This window comes from Rhamphochromis sp. 'chilingali', assembly GCF_963969265.1.
Source record: "Rhamphochromis sp. 'chilingali' genome assembly, chromosome: 10".
NCBI lineage: Eukaryota > Metazoa > Chordata > Actinopteri > Cichliformes > Cichlidae > Rhamphochromis > Rhamphochromis sp. 'chilingali'.
Window position 1 is genome coordinate 25993468 of NC_137937.1, and position 14706 is coordinate 26008173.

Sequence of the window (14706 nt, forward strand, 5' to 3'; positions counted from 1 at the left end):
AGGAGACTGGCCAAACAGAGAAGAGCCAGTTGCAAGCTGTGCTATAGAAGGACTTTTCAGATCGAGCCAATGCGAAACAACCAATTTCACCATGTTCTCTGATCTCAAATCCTATTTAGCTTGCCTTTTGTTAAAGCAGAAGCTTCTCTATGAAGACATTTTGACCATGTGTTGCAGGCACATGCTACATCAAGACAGTCTGTTCCACTAGGTGGCTATTTTGAGAGTCCAGCTCTGTAAATCAGTTATTAAAGTCAGGCATGTGGAGTCACACGGACAAGAAGTATCTTATTCCAATCTTCCAGCACAAGAACATTTGGGCACTCATACAGCTTCACAGTGTGCACACTCTTCTATCAGTGCAAAAACGTTTCCCATTGCACTTTGGTCGAATAGACTCACTATCATTGTTAGAATAACTGTTTGTCTTTTCGCTGCTCAAATGGCTAAATATAGCTTAGTCACTCGGGGGTATGAACACAAATATAGCTTCTTGGGTGCACAGAAACAGGGAATGTGCTGCTGGTAATACTCGGTTGTTACTGTAATAGCAAGTGACCAGATGAAAAGAAATGACTGTGCACTTTTACTGAAACAAATCACGATGGTCAGCACACATTAGAGGAAAAGAGGGAGAAATACAATCTCACAGTGCTTTCTAATAGCTATTGATCTCCTTTCCTGCTCCCTTTTGAGAACATCATTAACCTTGTCTGTGTATCTGTGTGAACACGCGCGTGTGTAAGTGTATGCGTGTGTGCGTGCATGCTCCTGCTTTTGTGCGCAGGAAAATTTAAAGGTGTGTATCTGTGTGTGAAACCACTTGTGTTACTGTGATCTTTTGACAGGCTTGGCACAAGGCATCATTTCAAGGGCCAAATCAGACAGAGTGTTACTCTAGCCTGGTGTTCTATTCTCTTCACTCTGGGTCAGAATGTCCTGCACCTATTTCTTTGTCCGTTTTCTTTACCTTCTGTTCTCCCATCACCTCTGCACACCTTTCGTGTTTTACACAACTGGCCCCTGCCGTGCTTTCTTTACACGACACAGAAACCAATTTGGAGAAAGTTCCTTTGTGTGTGGGCTTTGTGTGCTTGTAAACGTTGTGCACATATGCGACTGTGTATGTGGGTTCTTTTCCCTCAACACTGATAAAAAAACATTTGTTTATATTAACTGGTAAATAAAAATGAAAACCCACCAATGAAACTTTGACTCAGTAAACACCTCCCACTCTCAGCGTGGGGGGAGATGAAAGTATCTGGTACTTGACTTGGGGGTTTTTGAACGCCCTGTCGCAGTGAAAGGGTGCACAGCTCCTGTTCTCATGGGATCAAAAGGGACATTTGTATCAATAAAAGAGCAAAAGTCAACAGGCATGCATAAAAGAAAAGAAAAGAGAAGCTTTACTGTAAAGGCGTACAGTACAGCAAGAAAAGGTCAGCGGGGGCTGAGTAATTATAAGAAGTGCAAATTAGAATTTTCATAGCTTGTTCTCTATTCCAAGTAAATGGCATTAAACCTTAAGGTGGGAGTTTATCATCTGCTAAATGTACCTCTGTGTTTCTTCAATACTCCTGCAACTCACCTCTGTTGTGGACTACAGTGTGTAACTACTGTTTTTGTTATTGTGAGGCCAAAATCTCTCCAGTATGCAGCATGACATCCCATCACATTGCAGGTTTGCATGCACATACTTCAGAGAGTTGGTTTTGTATCTAATTGTGTCATATGGCATCAGAGGAAATGGAAAGAATCCATGAGTTGTCACGCCCCCCTTTCTGTTCTCCATATCCCGTAGTACTCAGACATGTAGAGAAGAATCTATGTTGCTTCACTCTCACGCGCAAGTCAGCCTAAGCATTTGATAGATTCAGCCCTGAGGATAAGCACTTATGGTGAACACTGTTTCACAATGACCTTTTTTAACATTAGAGTGGATTTTAGTCAGCTGATGATATTATGTTATTCCAAAAAATGTAAAGTCATTCTCAAAAAGCTGTTTCTGTTAATCTGGATGTATCGTTTTGTCTGTGGGAGAAACGTTTCGTCACTCATCCAGAATCAGCTTTTTGGGATTTCCTAACCTGAATGATTGAGTCAATCACACAGAATTACATCACTTTAATTAACAAATAACAAAACAGCTGAACCAGAAATGAGACTTCACTTCATTTTCTTTGTTTGCTTTTTGTTTTTTTGCTTGACCTTAGTCCATTTCACGGTGACATGAGCCAACAGTTCCAAACTTCGATAAATCTTTTCACCGGTCAAGTGATGTCACAGCGAGGCATGCAAAGCCTCCAGAGCTTTCCAGTGATTTCATTTCGCTGCATGCCAACACCACATGAGCACCTCACACAGAGCAGAGTGTGTTCAGCACCCGAAGAGCACACAGTACTCTAACAGCACCCCATGTTCTCTCTATTATCATTGATAGTCAGGTGACACCATGTGATCGGACCGTTCTTCAGTCCCATTTTCTTCTTGCACTCGTCATGGGTTGCAAAGAGAGCATGATCAAAGCGGAGGGAGCTTGATCAAAGCAGATTTATTATGACTGTTGTTGTGAAGGTGTGCACAATTTCAACTTCAAGACATGTCGCAACATGCTATCAAACATGTAACCTGAGTGCAGCACCTTTAACACTCTGTAATACATCATGTCTTCAGTCAGTGCTGTTTATCTGTATCAGTTTCAGCATCTACAGTCAAGTACAGTGTGTCTTAAAACATATAAGGCAAGGCAAATGTTGGCAGATAGGAAATCAATACATTGCAGGTCTATAATTAGCTGTAATAAACAAGGTCTGAACCCAATAAAAAATTATTGGGGGGAGTCTGGGGCTCATATCATTCTGCAATGCAATGCAGGGCTGAAACATTAGCAAACACAGAGGGGTTAGTAGGAAAAAACAAGTGTAATGTTGAAAACAGACTTCTTGCAGAGAGATTTGCTGACCTCTGCTGGAAAATGCGCAAGTCTCTGTGTTCAAATAAAAATACGCATTTATTTCACGCAGGTTGGCTTATTGTTTGTTGCTAAAGTGTGATACTGTGTTCAAATCTTGTCTGCATGAGAAGTCAAAACATGCAGCTCTAGAATGACAGCACATTTTCAGTTCAGTTGCAGGTTGATCAGCTCAATCTATGTTAATTATCTTAATCAATAACCTCCACCTCCCTCTTGGAGAGTAATGGATATAACAGAGTAACTGGACTGGACTGCATTTCTTTCATTCATATTCAAAGAAGCCAAGCATGCTAATACTAAATAACAATTTAAGCTCAATAAAAGAAAACCATTTTAGTGGAAATAGATGTATGAACTTTCAGCCGTGATCAGAAGTCATTTTGCCCTGCTCTCTTCCGGGAAGCATGATTATGCTTTTGTTGCGCAATGAGGTCCAGCCAGCATTTCTAGTAATAATATCCACAGCAAAACCAGGAGAACGTATTTAAGTTGTTTTTCTGGCTGTCACACTGTTTCCCAGAATCCTCCAACCCTCTAATCATTAAGTGTTGATTTATGGCAGGCTGCCGAGCTTCAAGCAGCCAATTGCGGACCAGCAGAGCATCTTCCTCTGCATCAGCTGATATTTTCTGCCTGTCCTCCTCCCCTCTGCATTATTGGAAAGGAGTGCGGATTTTTATCAGGAAACAGAGGGTTTTTTCTGATAAGCTCCTCAGTCACAAAGAATTTCATAGATTTAATTCAGGGAACATATTTGTCAAATAAAGGAATTCTCACTCTGTTGTGAGCTCTGCGCTGTCTTCTCTCATCTTGTTTACTCGAGTACAGCATGCTTTCTAGTAAACTGAAAGCTCCCTTATGGTAATTTCCTGGAAGATCTTGTACAATACTTCTCTGGAGGAGATTGTTTGGATGATACAGCACACAACTCTTTACAGAGTTATTAATGAATAATTCACATGTTCCATTTGGTTGTAAAGTGTGTTTGTAATCACTGCGTATGTCTTTTTAGGCTTTAGGAGTCGAATTTCCCAGAGGAACCCACCCGAGGGATTAATAAAGTTCTATCTTATCTTATCTTACATCAAAGCACAGCACATTGGGTTTGCTTTGAAAAGCTTTTTCATAGAAAACACCATTCGTTTTTATCTAACATGATGTGATATTGATCAGAAATGCTGTTAAAGAGACATTAATCATACTGTAAATGATTTATGATTTTAAATGGAAGATCTAACAGTGCATGGATGCCTGCTTTCAGAGTCCATCCCTCCTGCCTTCCAGATACATAATGTTAGCTCAAGGCTGATTTTTGTGTGTTAAATGACTAATTAACCATGTGAGCATAGATTCCAACTGTCCCGCTGAATAAAGAGGTTATGTCAAATGTCAAATCAAATTCAGGGACCTGCTTGAGCTCCGAAATAATCCAAATACACAAGGATAAATATATTAGGACAAGCTTGTCTTTGTGTTCCAGTTAGTTACCAATTTGTGCTGTAATATGAAGGGAGTAATGCATCAAATCTTTAGCTGTTTGTTTCTTAGAACAAACACTCACACTGAGTTTGAAAAGAAAGATATTTTTGAGCCTTAAATTAAACCCATAAGGCCTAACATTTGACACCCTGCTATGGACAGACGTCTGGCTTTTTTTTTTTTTTTTTAGCAAACAGGAAGTTTTCCGCTGGTTCAGCATAATTCAAAAATGGGTTTGTCTCACAATCTGAGTGCCAGTGGATCATGACATGGTGAAAATTGGTTGTATAATTCACGCCTAGATCATTTTTGATGAAAACATGGTTTATATTAAACGATTCCATTATATGTCATTTAAAGTATTTTGGATCAGTTTAATGTTAATTAAATAAAAGTACAAAAATTGACTTTTCAAAATAACCCACCTTTTGAGCAGTACTGGATTTGGACTCGAAATGTGTTTATTTTGGGCTAACATGCTCTAGCATACTAGTATGCTGAAACAGCAAGCGTTGCTTTACTCTGGAGCCCTTCTTACAGCAGAGCCCTTTTCTCTGAAACGGTGAAAGCACTACACTAACTACACTTACTGGTCTCTTTAAGTTATTGTAATTCATGCATTTCACCCATTTACATTCTAGGAACAGTAAAAACAATATTTTTGCCAAAAGCAATAGACACACTTATAAATGACTTCTGGCTAGCTATGAAAATGGATAGAGCCCCCTTGGTTTCATATGTGCTAATTGATAATTATCCTCTATTCAAAGAGAATGAAAAGCTCTCTCTTTACTGTATTAATTGGCTTTCTAAGATAAATGCACCCACACACTAAAACTGATAATTAAAGCAGATTACATACTCTGTTTAAACACGAAACAATGTTGGATATAGAATCAATTGTAACTTGACTTGTAATCTGGCTGTTAACATTTACATTTAAATTATTCTTCACTCACTAGTCATGGCTTTGTTGTATATTACTGCCATCTACTGGTGCTAAATTGATGTTGCTTTTTTCTAAACACCAAAATGAAGGGAAAAAAGGATCCTGTGCTGTAGAAGGAAACCTAAACATGTTTTGAATTCACATTTGTCTCAATGCCAAATTTAAAGGAAGGTAAAGAATTTGTCCAAAAAACTTTCCTCACTCAATATGTTTCTTTCTTTCCTTTCGACTCCATTTATTATGTTAAAAATCATGCCCTGGTGGTGAGGTTATTATCATGGGGAGTTCACAGGAAATGCTGTCTGCCAAATCGAAGGTGGGAAAGCTCATTCGGGGACCAGCCTGAGCTCAAAAGTAACCCAAATGCACAAGGACTGGTCTGCAGATGTCTGAACACAAGGAATAACATGAGAATGAGAATATATGTGGTGACAGAATGTGTCAGTAGACATCCAGGCTAATAATCTGTGGGGTGCAACATTAGCTGAATTCTTGGCTCGTCCCCTTCTTTTTACAACCCTTTTGTTAAGTTACAGGTTGACTTCTGATTTCTCTGTATCTTTCACCATAACAACAAATAAAGAAGATTGGAAAAAAAGGAGGATGAGATTTTAAGGTATCTACAAGCGTTTATATTACACTGTAATCAATCTTAGTTTGTTACACCAAGAGACCATTTTCTTTTGGTACATGTCAGCAACAGGTGCTTTGCATGGACAGGTTACACAGGAGTGTGACTCTTCTTACAATAACATGTCAACAGTACATCAATAACACATTGATTCACACACCAAACCGTGGTGTCAGGAAATGGTAATGCCACATGCTTCCTTTCTCAGAAAACCCCAATGCTGAACCCGACCACCCAGCGAGCGACACTGCAAGCAAACAGCGTTTCATACAGGATGTCACTGCAATGAGACTTTTTAATCAAAATAATCTGCTCCGTGTACCCGTGGTTCATGCTATACCACCCACGTGATGTGACAGTATAGAGCTGATTTATATATGCTGGAAATGCTGTAGATGTCTGCTGTTACATTTGGAGGTAGTGTGAAGCTGATACAGAGTTAACTCTGAACACTTTAAGTTAGACTGAAATAAATGTTTTTAGCACTTGGGGGTACATGAGATCAGCGGTGATGAAAATAATGGGTTAAACAGCTGTTTATTCGCATGTCCCGCGGAACAAAAACTTCATTATTATATTAGATTCCATCACTAGACGATGTGACGTCTGACTATTCTATTGTAGTTGCTGAATATTGCATGGGCGGGTACTGTACACTGTGTAACAGTGAACTAAAACAGCAAAGTTTAAACATTTCTGCAGTTGATCTCTTAGAGCAGGGGTCGGCAACCCTGGGCACGCCTGCCACAGCTGGCACGCGAAGGGTTAACTGATGGCACAACCATAGCTGGACTGGACAAAGGCGCAGATGGTGATTTTTCGTTTTTATGGGCCGATGATTTTTTTTTTTTTTTTTTTTTTTTTTTTTTTTTTTGTAACGGTATGAACAATGAAAGGTGGTGGACGGATGCTAGTCGATGTGTAGAAATAACTCAGTTGTTTGGTGGTGACTGTGGCGGAGCTTCCACAGAAGGCAGCCGGTCCGAGTGTCAGGTGAACTGAACTTCAGGTAAGAAGTTATGACCTGCAGTGTCATGGTCCGCGGCCCGGCGTCCGGGGTGCTGCTGGGATGTCCACGCCCACGAGCGTGGCTGCTAACCCCACACCTGCATCCCATCCCAGGCGATCATCAGGTGGACTATTTAATCCTGCCCTACCTGCTGCTCCACGCCAGTCCGTAGTCGCCTCTCAGCGGTAACGTACGCCTGCGGGAAAAGAACTCTTATGACAAACTCTCCATCGGACCTAACACTGTTTTTTCCCTGTGTACCCAGATCACAACTCGGCGTGTTTTTGTTTACGAGCCACCTGCCTGTCCACCTGTCCGCCTGAGATTTGGTTCACCATCAGCTTCGCCGTCTCGACCCCTTTTGGAGCTCCACCCCCCTCTGGTTCACTCGGCCCGGCTATCACCGTGAGACGCACACTCCACCTTCCCTCGTATGCTGCCTTTTTTCCGCACCCCAGTAATCTGTCTCTCTTTTTGGTTTACAGCCTCTCACAGCCCCGCTCTCGGCGTTCCCTGCGCGGTCCCTCGGTTTCTTCTGGTTCCATACGTTGTTTTTCAGGCTACCCTCACGGGACACCTTTAGTTGCAATAAAAATTACTTTCTTTATTCGCTCCTACCCTAGTGTGTGTGTTCTGCTACTGGGTCCTGCCTGCGCTCGGAACTTCGGTTCATGACATGCAGTCTATCTGGGTCAGATATAAGCCAAGTTTAGGTGGAGTTTATTTTCGTTACACTGACTTTTTACAGTCAGTTACAATAACTCGTACTGTGTACTAGCTAGCATGACGGAGTTTCTACAGCTGGGTGGGTGCTATGATGTTACTGATACTGAACTTTATTTTATTCATAAGGTTAGTTAGTAGAGTTGCCAACCGTCCCGTAAAAAACGGAATCGTCCGGTATTGAGAGAAAATATACTTCAACTAGAACGAAAAAGACACAAAGCTGGAGTTATTCTGTCTTTACGCTGCACAGCTGCTTCTTCTTCTCTCATTCTCTCCTCTGGTGCTACTTCAATCATGAAACTGATCAATGATCAGCTGATCGGCTTTTCTCTCTTGTTTGTTTATCGCCCACTTTGCACCAGAAGGAGGAAACCAGCGGATGTCGCGCTAAACAACAGCAGCACGTTTAAGCTTCATCAGCTGTTGTTAGAATTTATTTAATATTAATTTCTAGTATCAGCTGATGTTTGCTGGAGCCACAGCTGTAAAGCTGCTGGTCATGATGTCTGTTTAGATATGTGGTGAGAGGGAAACATGAAGATGAAACCAGGAGATGTTCTTACTGAATCATCAGAGCTGAACAGGTGATGGAGAAACAGGTTTACCTTTTAGGTGACATGAATGAGTTGAAGGGAAGTTATGAACTGTTTCTGAGAGACAAATAACACCAGGATCCTTTTTTACGTAGCTGACAGCTGGTAACTGTGCAGGGGCGGATCTAGCAAAGTTTTGCCAGGGGGCCAGGTAGGGCATTAACTGGGAGAGGGGGGCACAAAGAAATACTTTTCTTTCTTATTCTCATTAAAAATGTCTAGCTTTTATTAAATAATTATCTGAATCTTACAACCAAAGTTTTTATCTGACGTAAAATGTATAGAAATTATACATATACCAACAAGACAGTGTACATAACTGTCACAACAGTGTTTGGTTTCATTCAAAGGCTTTATCGCTTTAATACCTGGTGGGTCGGTCTCGTCTAAATGCACAGGCGATTTTTTTGTCCCAGTCCAGCCCTGGGCACGACACGCAGTGAAATAATCTGAGAAGGTGCATTAAAAACTAAATGGTCGGGCCAGCAGTGCACATCGCAAATTAGCTCACATAGAAACATTAGTTGTGCCGCTTCTTAATGACGGTATCTTAGCTAACAACCCCAACTATCAGATTCAGGTTGTAATTGGCTAAAAATAAGTTTAACTGTCTTCAGAACATTGCAGAGGCCTTATTGACAATATTTGGTTCTACATGTCTGTGTGAGCAGATTTTCTCTCACACAAAGAGTGTCCTCAGGTAGCCATCTGAACACTGGACACTCGGAGACCTGTGTCTCTGAGTGGGAGACCAGAGATCACATTAACATGTGTATCTCTGTATTAACAAACATGCCATATTGCCTCAGTTTATTTTTCTTATCATTGTTGTGAGGAGACCATAAATAGCATTTGCATTTTCTGTTGTACAGTTCATTTGCTGTTATGGAGTTCTTGTTATGGATAAAAAGTGTGTAACTATTGATATAGAGTGTAAGTAAATTTATTGCTAATGCAATCATATGGCACACTGACTTCTGAGGAAATTTTAGATGGCACTCATCATCAGAAAGGTTGCCTACCCCTGTCTTAGAGTATGGCCTCACCATGTGTTTTTCAGTCTATACAGAATACATCTGTTGGCCACATGAGGGCAGTAGCTGTCTTGGGATAGCAAATTAATTTGCTACATTGACGCGCTGACACCCCAGCAGTACAAAAATCCAGGGTGCCAAAGCAAAGAAATTCTGTATAACAAATACAGAACTTTGAAACAGGTACTTACAAGTAGCTGAAAAGAAAATCAAGCTATCTGGGGAAATCTTTTTCTCTCTGATGGATATTTAAATTTGGTGACCAAACATTTTTTTTAGGCATTTCTTCTACTCTAAACACAATCTTTGAGATATTACATGACTGTACATTTGAAAGTGGGGAGAAAGTTCTCAGGTTTGCGGCTTCAAGCCAGTTTGAGCCAGCCTTACAAAATGCTGAATGTGAAACCATGCAAAAAATCATAGGGATGAAAAAGAAATGGTTCCAGATTTTGGCTTGCCATGAAGCTCTCTGTACAGTGTTAAACAACAAACAACTGTTATCTGTCCTGACAGGCTGTGTTTGAGTAGTGGCACTGCTGAATCCCACACGAAACCACAGTACAGGGCTATGTGAGGGAGAGAGAGGGGGGAGAGAGCAGGAGAGACACAGAGAAGAGAGAGACCTTAAGAGAGGGAGCACTGGTTTTATTAAGAGACTGGGAAAATGCAACGGCAGAGCAGAGAAACACCTTGGATGTGTGATATGTACACATTTGTGGGTATGTGTCTATCTATAGAGTGTATATGATTCTTGTCTGGCAGCCTCCTGTCAGAGTCTCTGCCTGATAGTTTATTTAATTCTGCCAGTCTTTGAAGAAGTAGGCTGGGCCAGGCTGACAGCCTGATTCTGTACCTGTCACTATGCTCAAGGTGCGATGGGTAATCCGTATAAGGCTGACCAGCTACACTCACAAACCCATCCATAAACACACAGTGATGCAAAGGCATCAACACACGTACTCTTGCACACACTCAAACTCAAAATAATATTGCTCTCCTGGTGTGCAGAGATGGTTTTGTAATGCCCCAGTGGCTCAGTGACAGTCTGTCAATCAATCAAACTCATCCCACCTCATCTCACCTGTAAATGAGTGTCTGTCTGTCTCCAGGGCCATGATAGGCTGATTGGCTGTGTCAGTCACAGTGTCAGGCAAATGTAGATCAATGGGAACCATTCAGTACAGTGCCCTGTAGATTTCAACAGATTTCTCCACAGTCATGCACTGCTGATGGCAGATGTCATTGAAGATGGACCCAGCTTCAGTGAGCTTCTGAGTAATGCATAGGCACTGGGGGCTGACTGGGAAGAGTATGCATGTCTGTAGAAATAAATATGGATTTAACTAAATATAACACACACACACACACACACACACACACACACACACACACACACACACACACACACACACACACACACACACACACACGCATGCACGCACGCACACACAAACAAGTATCAGGGACAATAACTTTAAACATATAATGCTTTATCTATTATAGACAAGCCAAAAATGTGAAAACCATCATAACACAAGCACAACTGTAATGTTGTCATATAGAATTTAAATAAAATGTGGTTGCTTTTAAATGCAGATGTTTAAATGCACAAAATGTTTTGTGGCATTTTACTGTGGCTGTGCAGTAAATGAATGTGTTTCTCCATAAATTTGCACATGAAAATGTGAATAAACATTATAAAATTCATAAAATGTTCCTATTTAATGTATTTGGCAGCAGAAAGCAGAGAAAAAAATTAAAGATTCTTTGAAACCTTTTTCTTTCTATATTATCTTCTTTAAGGGAGTAGGTAATATCATTAGTGCTTTATGTACAGGCCACACAAGGGGCAATAATGTTAATATGAATGAATAAGAATGTAAAAATGATATTTGCATACATCAGAGTAGAAGATGTCATTATGTAGATTCTTTTCTTTGAGAGTAAAGTTATTATTTCAAATAATTATCTTATAAAACTTTAGATAGCATTGTCAGAAGAAAGTGTGGCTCTGTCATTTCAGGGCATAAAAAAGGCAGGAAAAAAAGGGTTCTTAAAATTAGGTGAATACAACATGACATCAACGAAAGAAAAAAACCCCACAACATATTAAATGTCTTTATTTATTTACGAAAATATAAACCAAAATGCAGAGGTAGTGTGTAAAAACCTAAGTACATCAGAAGAGTCAATAGTTTGTAGAAACACCTTTATCAGCAGAAAAATGATTAATTCATCAGTCTGTCACATTTTTGTGGAGGTCACTTTTCTTTACAGTATTGCTTCAGTTTATTGAGATTTGCAGGCAGTTGTTTATGCACAACACCCCTAAGGTTCCACTGCAACTTTTCAGTTGGATTGAGGTCTGAGCTCTGAGTGGGCCACTTCTACACCTTGGTTTTTCATATATTCAGCAATTCTGTTTTAGACTTGCTGTTGTGCTTGGGATCATTGTCCTGTTTCTCTTGTCCGTGTCATACAGGTGGACTAATTTCACTCGAGTGCAAGATTGATTCAGTGAATTCAAGGTGCCCAGGTCCTTTGGTCGCAAATCAACCCCAAATCATCACTGTTCCACTACCATGCTAAACATCTCATGTTTCTTCTCATCAGTCGTTGTTCCAAAAATCTTATGGTTTGTTCAGATGTGACGTTGCAAACCTAAGTCATTGTGCCATGTTCTTGTTTAAAGAGAAGAGGCGAAGAGGCTTTCTCGTGGCAACCTTTCAGAACAAGCCATAGCCGTTCCGTCTTCTTCTAATTGAAATGTCACAAACATTTACCATGTTAACTGAGGCTTGTAGAGAGGGAGATGTAGCCCTTGGGTTTTCCCGCAGTTTCTCAGAGCATTGTACGGTCTGACCTTGTGATGAATTAGAATTTGGATTTCACTTCTGAGAAAATTGGCAAATTGACATGAATGCTTACCACTTGTGAATCATTTTTCTCACCGCAGAAGGCTGGTTTTCAAATGGTTTGTAAATTACCTTAAAAGCCTTGGCAGACTGATGGGCAGCAATAATTGCTTCTTCAAGACCTTTGCTGATTCCTCCTTGGAATTGTGTTAACGCACACCTGAATTCTTCAGATCAGCAAACTGACAAAACTTCTGCTTTTAGAGAGGTACTCACATTAATGTTAACTTAATCAAGTGCATTTGATTAGCAGCACCTGGCTGCTACTTACCCTCTTAATTCCTACGGAAGCAGTAAGGGTGTTTTTCACTCACTGCTTTTGCATTTTGACTTAACTTTGGTTAAATAAATAGTGTAATATGTCACACTCTGTAGTTGATCTGAGGTTATATGTACCTACTTTTAAGATCTGTTGTGATAATGATGTGCTAATATGTAAAACCTTAGAATTGAAAGAGGGTGTGCTGTTTTTCACCGTGACTATAAGTGTGAAATGTATAAAAAACTGAAATAAAGAATGGAGATGAATATTGGAAACAAAAACAAGTATGACAAGTACATTGTAACAATTCTCCACTCTATTTGATATAAATTCAAATACACTCTATAGAGAAGTGAAATTTTACACCTTATGTAAAGCTGTTTTATTAGCTCTGGCAAAAGAAAAAAAATTCCCCACAGAGTTCCTTTTTTTGTTATAGCGCAAAAGCCGACGATAACATGAAACTATTACTTTATTCTAAGCAAGCGAAACAATAAAACGCAAAATTCAAATGGCAATTATTTCTAAGTTCTTTTTCATCAGTTACTTTATGTACTAAACTTTTTCTCTGTATGCGTTGGAAAAGGTCTGACCTCTTTTATCTAAAATTCACCTGCTCAATTATACCAACTACATCTGGTCCTTAGTTGTCAGCCTCTGTACGGCACCATGCTCTGCAAATGACAGAAAAATTATTCATCACCTCAAGGTTGAGTTACTAAGCCCACAGTGTTGGGCTTTGCTGCTTGCAAATAGATTATTTTTTCATGCACTTAGGGTAAAATCAATGAGGCTCAGTTTGGCTAGATATTACATGTTTTTCCATTTCATTTATGATTTGAAACAGTGAATGCCCCGAGACAGCTTGATAGTGAAATTATAGTTTACACAGCCTGCATTTTATACAACATAGATTTCATCATTTATTCCGAACAGTTTTACTTAGAATCTCTTAAGATCGCATTTTTGTTTAAGTGACATGTCAGTTTAATCACAGCTTTTCTTTACCTCATGTATTTAACTTGATCGAGGAGTTGTGTTGACACTAAGTAAATCCTGTTAAGATGAGTACATGAAAGCGCCTGCTGTTTAATCAAATCCGTGTGGGGATTTTTTGGAGCAAAAATAATGACTGCTTAATGCATGAACTATATGCTACTCAAAAAGTAAATAAGTAGTTGCTTTGAGCTCTTGGTTGGCAGTACAAAGTAATAAATATGGAATGAATGCTCATTTAGAATGCACCCACCAAACTCTGCAGGAACAAAATGAACCACAGCTGTGGTTGGTGGGAAATTATCAGCATACTTTTATTGTTATCGTTTTTATTTTACCCTCCAGACTCCTTTCATTTATTACAGTTGGTTGTAGCTTTTATACCTTGCTGAAAGCACAAAGTGTTCCTCAGTATTTGTGCAAAGTTTAGTGATCCTGCAAGATGAGTAGATGCACAAATTAATTAGTTTTGAAAATTGAGAAAAAGCCTTTCACCTTGACTATATGGTTCATACTTTCAACATACAGAAAGCATCATCATCAAGATTTAAAACATCATGTCACATTTGACCTCTGACCTCTTCTTCAACTTCAGTGGATTGATCAGAAGGCCAAAGTTATAATAATGATATACAGAGCTATTTAAAACGATGTTTTTTTTAAGGCATTTTGGGAATGATATACAGGATTTTAAATGTCACGTTACTTTGGAGCTGACCTCTTCTTCACAGGCAAATAAGGTCAAACTTCCATAATCGTATCTTTAAAAACTAGGCTTAAAGTTCTACTGCTATTATTTTTGTATAAACAACATTTAGGAAATGACATTATTATATGGGAATTCTCACACACATTACAGTTTGCATCCAAATATCATGTCACAGTTGACCTCTGACCTCACTTTTACATTTCAAATCTCCCTTTCTTTCAAGTTGACCCCAAAATGCGTTATATCTTTAAAGAAAGTAAAAGAGAATCATCTGCATCTCAACTTATTCATGTCCAGTTATTATGTTCATTACCTAATCCTACATACTATTTTTGTAATCAAAGTAAAAGTCTGTCACGCTACCTTTATCTGATTTTACTGCACTAAAAACTTCTTAAAGTGTGTTTAAAAAGAAAAAAGACAAAA